Source organism: Phyllopteryx taeniolatus, unplaced genomic scaffold (genome assembly GCF_024500385.1).
Source record: "Phyllopteryx taeniolatus isolate TA_2022b unplaced genomic scaffold, UOR_Ptae_1.2 contig_53, whole genome shotgun sequence".
In the NCBI taxonomy this organism is placed as follows: Eukaryota; Metazoa; Chordata; class Actinopteri; order Syngnathiformes; family Syngnathidae; genus Phyllopteryx; species Phyllopteryx taeniolatus.
Window position 1 is genome coordinate 111,347 of NW_026903481.1, and position 7,125 is coordinate 118,471.

General features: G+C 51.2%; 1 non-coding gene across 1 annotated transcript; it reads left to right on the plus strand.

Moving 5' to 3' along the window:
- The first annotated feature begins 6,478 nt into the window (after positions 1–6,478).
- trnal-cag (transfer RNA leucine (anticodon CAG)) lies at positions 6,479–6,560 on the plus strand. Its single transcript has one exon. It is a non-coding gene; the product is annotated as a tRNA-Leu (tRNA).
- The last annotated feature ends 565 nt before the right edge of the window (positions 6,561–7,125 follow it).

A 7,125-nucleotide genomic window follows, 5' to 3' on the forward strand; every position in this document is an offset into this window, starting at 1 on the left:
TAGGCTCTGCTACCAGTCCTATCGAGAGGGGTTGGGCTCTCTTCCACTCTGGAGTTGCCCACGGTGAGAGGCGCCGAGCAGCTGTGGGTATACTTATTGCTTCCCGGCTCGGCGCCTATACTTTGGGGTTCACCCTGGTGGACGAGAGGGTAGCCTCCCACGGCCTTCGGGTGGCGGGACGGGTCCTGACTGTTGTTTGTGCCTATGCACCAAACACCAGTTCAGAGTACCCACTCTTTTTGGAGTCCTTGGAGGGAGTGCTGGAAAGCGCTCCCGCTGGGGACACCATCGTTCTGCTGGGGGACTTCAATGCTCACGTGGGCAATGACAGTGAGACCTGGAAGGGCGTGATTGGGAGGAACGGCCCCCCCGATCAGAACCCGAGCGGTGTTCTGTTATTGGACTTCTGTGCTTGTCCATAACGAACACCATGTTCAAGCATAAGGGTGTCCACAGGTGCACTTGGCACCAGGACACCCTAAGTCGCAGTTCGATGATCGACTTTGTGGTCATGTCATCGGACTTGCGGCACTCGGGTAAAGAGAGGGGCGGAGCTGTCAACTGATCACCACCTGGTGGTGAGTTGGCTCCGATGGTGGGGGAAGATGCCGGTCCAACGTGGCAGGCCCAAACGTATTGTGAGGGTCTGCTGGGAACGTCTGGCGGAATCCCCTGTCAGAATGAGTTTCAACTCCCACCTCTGACAGAACTTTGCTCTTGTTCCGGGGGAGGCGGGGGACATCGAGTCTGAGTGGACCATGTTCCGCGCCTCCATTGCTGAGGCGGCCGACCGGAGTTGTAGCCGTAAGGTGGTCGGTGCCTGTCGTGGCGGCAATCCCCGAACCCGCTGGTGGACACCAATGGTGAGGGATGCCGTCAAGCTGAAGAAGGAGTCCTATCGGGCCTTTTTGGCCTGTGGGACTCCTGAGGCAGCTGATGGGTACCGGCTGGCCAAGCGGAATGCAGCTTTGGTGGTCGCTGAAGCAAAAACTCAGGCATGGGAGGAGTTCGGTGAGGCCATGGAGAAAGACTTCCGGACGGCGTCGAGGAAATTCTTGTCCACCATCCAACGTCTCAGGAGGGGAAAGCAGTGCACCATCAACACTGTGTATAGTGGGGATGGGGCGCTGCTGACCTCGACTCGGGACGTTGTGAGCCAGTGGGGAGAATACTTCGAAGACCTCCTCAATTCCACCGACACGCCTTCCCATGAGGGAGCAGAGTCTGGGTTCTCTGAGGCGGGCTCTCCTATCTCTGGGGTTGAGGTAACCGAGGTGGTTAAAAAGCTCCTCGGTGGCAGGGCCCCGGGGGTGGATGAGATTCGCCCGGAGTTCCTCAAGGCTCTGGATGTTGTAGGGCTGTCCTGGTTGACACGCCTCTGCAACATCACGTGGACATCGGGGACAGTGCCTCTGGATTGGCAGACTGGGGTGGTGGTCCCCCTTTTTAAGAAGGGGGACCGGAGGGTGTGTTCCAACTACAGGGGGATCACACTCCTCAGCCTCCCTGGTCTATTCAGGGGTGCTGGAGAGGAGGGTCCGTCGGGAAGTTGAATGGCAGATTCAGGAGGAGGTGTGTGGTTTTCATCCTGGCCGTGGAACAGTGGACCAGCTCTACACCCTTGGCAGGGTCCTCGAGGGTGCATGGGAGTTCGCCCAACCAGTAGACATCTGTTTTGTGGACTTGGAGAAGGGGTTCGACCATGTCCCTCGGGTGGTCCTTTTTTTTTAATGAACTTCCAATCTTTACACTGAAGTGTATCCCTGGGTTTTATTTTACTACTTCCTTTCCCCATTTTAGAGAATTTGGTCCAGTTTGTCAACACCTAGGATGTTCTAAAAACTGGTTTCTTATCAGTAGGACAGCAACTAAAATTTTCTGTTGTGGTAATTCTCACTTCAACCTTTTCAGGTGGAGAATTCTAGCCTTTGCATCCACAACAGTCTGCTGTTTACAATACCACTGTTTTATATGAGATAAATACCTAGTGGTATTTTATCTCCATTCATTCACTTCTCAATCACACAAGGAATTTAAGTATACACAGGACTCCGCCGTCCTTTTTCTACGGAATTTATCTGACTCCGCCGTCCCTCATTTACCTGCCATTTACTAGTATTCACAGGGTTTTCTAGCAGGCAATGACCTCCAATCATTAACACACAATGACATCCAGTCATTCACTTCCCCCTTTAAGGAAGTTTAACTCACCACTGTTGTCTTCCCTCCATCGGAATGCCGTCAACCATCAGATCCCAGCTGGTGGGTCGAGGTCCAGTCCTGGAGAAGGATCTCTAGGCTCTCTCTAGGGAGCCTGCCGTGGCCACGGTCTTTCTGGAGTCCACCACACCCGCTGGAATCCTTAGGTATTTTGGCATCCGGCTCGAAGGACCAGGTTAATCTCAGGTTCAAACAACCTGGAACATTTAATAAACAATAAACAAGGAAGGAAGACAAGAGATGGTTTATATACTCGCGAGGAGAACGATTAGAGTTGTTCACAGTCACAATCCCCTACCGCTCTGAACACACTCTGTCGATCCCTCTCTTTTTTTTCCCTAAGGGCGGTTCCTAGTTACACAGACGTTGCTGCTATCTTGAGATAAGGGCACACACAGCAGCGACGTAAAACAATCACATATATGACTCATTGCGCAGATGCAGATGTGTTCTTCATCAGCGTTGATTGCTGCAACCTTTGACCTTCGATCGCAAAATGTTCCAGCCGCTATCTTTTGATGAGGGCACAGTCCTCTTCACAGTCAACGTCAACTTTTATGATACAATCAACATTATACTGCTAAATGCATGCTTTGAAAATACTATAAGAGTAAATATGGGATAACAAATGTACATTTATTCTAACACCTAGTCTGCCATCTGCCCTTGCTCCCTGCAAACCAGTGCTCACCTCTTGCGGCCCACCGACAACACGGACTCCTACCCTGCCAGAACGGTCCTTGTTGGAACCCTGCCAATCCCGGATTTAGTTCTCGGAGTTCCTTTGTTCGCTTCCAAGCTGCAATAAACTGTTATTCACAAACTCACCTCCCTGTCCTCTCTGCATCTGGGTCCAACTTGCAACCTGAATCCTGACAGCATAGTCTGGCCCGTCATGGACCCAGGTGACACGGCTCCCTTTCGCCAAACAGTTACCGGACAGAGCATGCTTTTGGAGCAACACGACCAAGACCTCACCCTGCTGACTCAAAAGTTACGTGACTTCTCACAAGCTCTCACATCCCTCCAAAATCAATTTGCCTCACTCCAACCTTGCGCAGAGCTGCCTGCTGCAGCATCCACAGCTCCCCCCTCACCCATGTAATGCGTGAACCATACACCATACATACCCGCACTAGCCCCTTACGACGAAATCTAGGGTCTTGTCGCGCCTTTTTGTTCCAGTGTTCACTTGTGTTTGAACAGCAACCACAGTCGTATTCTACCGACAACGCTAAAATTGCCTACCTCATCGGCTGTCAGCGCTCTCGTGGGCCACGGCGGAATGGGAGAAACGGTCAGCCGTCTGTGCGTCATATTCTTCTTTTTCCATGGAGGTGAAGAAGATTTTTGATCACACGGTGCACGAGAAGGACCGGAACATTTTGGGGCAACATTTTGGCGTACTTTGTGAGTTTTTCGTATTACTTTTTGACTCCAATTTGGGGCATGGTGCCCCAAGTGAACACATTTGAATTGGGGACACCTGGGGACACCCTGGGGAACCCTCATTTTGGGGCACAAGACACTTCGGGGAACCGCGGCGGGATGGTTTCGTGCAGTACCGGCCACTAGAGACACTAGAGACCTCTGCAGACCATCTTTTAACAGCCACCCGCTTTTCCGGATACTTTTCCACGCTGCCGTGGGGGCTTCAGAGGGCTTAATCAGGGGCACTCTGACGCGCTTTGGGGCACCCTCCGGGTACTTTTTGGGGGCACTTCCGGGGCTTTAAGGGGCACTTCCGGGGGTTAAACGGGGGCACTTCAAGGGACTATTTTGGGATCCATTCTGGGGCATTTTGGGATCCATGCTGGGACTTTGCTGGGACATGCTCTGGGTGAACTCCGGAGATCCGTAAGGGGTACTTTTTCACATTTTGGGATCCATGCTGGGACTTTGCTGGGACTTAGTGCAAGATGCTCTGTGTGACCTCCGGAGCTCCGTAAGGGGTACTTTGTTACGTTTTGGGACTTTTGTTACTTTTGGGGGTCTGTCCCGTGAAGATACCAGGGGCTTTGCAGGGACAAGTTCCCGGGACACTCCTCCACTTTTCAGGGCACCACTAGAGGAATCAAAATTTTGTACACTTCCATTACAGGCTGGGAAGTCCGGGGCACTCCGCTGCATTTTGGGGTCGTCAAAAAGAGGAATCAACCAATTGCCACTGCATCAGAGCGCCGCCCGGTGGCGGGCGTGGCTCCCGTCAGGCCGCCGCTGGCGTGGAGCGTGCTCCGGGGGGCCCCAGCAACATATTAAAATTTCAGACCCTTGGGACGTTTTGTGGGAAAGCACTTTAATACTTCTCCCACTCGACAGACTAAAAGCGTATGGCGCCTGGCCTCCAACCCCCTTTTTCAAGGCTACAGTTTTGGGACCTGTCACGCAGGGGGACGTCCTCTGCGTGTCCGTCTTGGTCCCGTCTCGCTCAGACCACCAGGAAGCTAACTTCCGTTCTGAGGTGTCTACGGACTTGAGACTTTGGGGGCTCACTTTGAGCCCGCATGCCCATTTTCAGACGTCTGGCACATTGTTAAGTGCCTTGGCTGCCCCCTAAAGGCTGCGGCTAAGCGCGAGGCCTACTCCACTGCATTTTGGCCAGTATCTCCCCAAGGCTTCTAGCGAGGGTGCTGGGATTTTAGATACTGAATCAGCAGTGCCTGCAGCTGGTGTGTGTGAATTTTCAGACGTCTGCCACAATCCTAAGTGCCTCAGCTGCGGCTCGACGCGAGCCCCTCTGCACTGCATTTTGGCTGCTATCTCCCCAAGGCTTCGAGCGAGGGGGCTGAAACTTCAGATTCTGCATCAACAGTGCCAGCAGCTGGTGTGTGTCAATTTCCAGACGTCTGGCACATTCCTAAGTGCCTCAGTTGAACCCCACCTGGCTGCGGCTGCTGTCAAAACTCCATTTGATCATGTGGCCGGCGCCTACTTCCGGGTTGCCTTCGTAGTGCTAAAACACTCCAAAACGAGGCGAATTAAACAGCTAGGTGCATATAGTGCGCATATCAACGTGTAGGTGTACTCCTGCTGTCGAACTATGGTGCTTAAACACGTTAATAAGTGTCGTTTCGTGATTTTTAATGTGATTTTGTGTGATTACGAGCCGAACGTCGTTGCGTGCTAATATCCGCCTTACTTCCGGCTTCTCTTCGTGGCGATAAACACTCCAAAATGAGGCGAATTAAACAGATAGGTGCATTTAGTGCGCAGATCAACGTGGAGGTGTACTCCTGCTGTCAAACTATGGTGCTTAAACATGTTAATAAGTGTCGTTTCGTGATTTGTAATGTGATTTTGTGTGACTACGAGGCGAACGCCGTTTCGTGCTTATATCCGCCTTACTTCCGCCTTACTTCCGGCTTCTCTTCGTGGCAATAAACACTCCAAAACGAGGCGAATTAAACAGATAGGTGCATGTCAATGAAACTATTACTGTTGAAAACAATGATTTGGAAACGGCTACTTCAGGTAAACAATGTGATAATGTGTCAGATTAAAATGGACATGAGGATATCACAACAGCACGGAGATCAATCTGCACAGTGAAACCGAGGGAAATTCTCACCTACAACCATTTTGGACAGCCATCTTACCAAGCACGGAACACATAATGTTTGCCTGTGTACCATACCCAATTCCCTACTACTCAGCACAACCTGACATGTACTAGTGTCAGGTTGTGCTGGGTAGTAGGGGATTGGGTACGGTACACAGGCAAACATCATGCACAATGTGAAAAATGATGTCGTGGAAGGATTTCTCCATTTCACGCCAGATGATGGTTTAGACACACCTTTTTTCTATTATAAAAGACTCTCAGTAAATATAACATTGATTACACTGCCTGTATTGGGCAGTGTTATGACAGCACTGCAGTAATGTCCAGTGTTCACACTGGGGTTTAAGAAAAATTCAGAAGAGGTCCCTCGCGTAATCTACATTCATTGCCATGCACGCCAAGTTGGTGAATTACGTTCGCAAAGTCGACGCATATGACCCACGTCTGACAAGATGTGACCAACAAACACTTGGTTCCTGTCCTCGGTCGTCCAGTACCGGTCGGGGAATCGGATCCGGGTCTCCCGCATGGGAGGCGAGAATTCTACCACTGAACCACCAATGCTTGGTATGGGGGCTCTTGCACTTTGACGACATTCCAATGCTCTCGAACGGGTCGCCCACCGGATGAGCAAACCGCCTGCGGTGAATAAAGACCCGTACCCTTTCTTCCTTCTAAACAATGCAACGTACTCCTGTCAGGATGGCCGAGCGGTCCAAGGCGCTGCGTTCAGGTTGCAGTCTCTATGGAGGCGTGGGTTCAAATCCCACTCCTGACAGTGTCTTGTGTATAAAGAGAATGTGTCCATTCTGTTGTTCATTTCCATTTTGTGAGTGCGCCTCTGCTGAGGGGGAATTCAGTGCTCCCATGGCGAGTGACAATGTGACTCGGAAGGGCGTGATAAAGGCGAAAGCCTCCTCACCCCTCCCCGATCCAAGCGCGAGTCGTGCTAACTTATAGGAATAATGTGCTCGTCACAGACTGTCAATAATGAACACCATCTTCACACATAAGGGTTTCTAGATGAGCACTTGACACCAGGACAACCAAAGGACGCAGTTCGATGATCGACTTTGTGGTCGTGTCATCGGACATGCTGCAGCATTTCTTGGACACTGGGGTCAAAAGAGGGGCGGAGCTGCAATCTGATTCCCACTCGGTGGTGTGTTTGCTTCGATGTTGGGGGCAGATGTCAGTTCAACATGAAAGAGAATTACGTATTTTGAGGGTGTTGGATTAATCTTACCCAACATTATAATAGACACAAAAGGAATGAAGACGCTTGTTACTTTTTCTCATGAGGAGGGCGTATGGGAGATTGTTCAGATCACAGTCTCTCAACA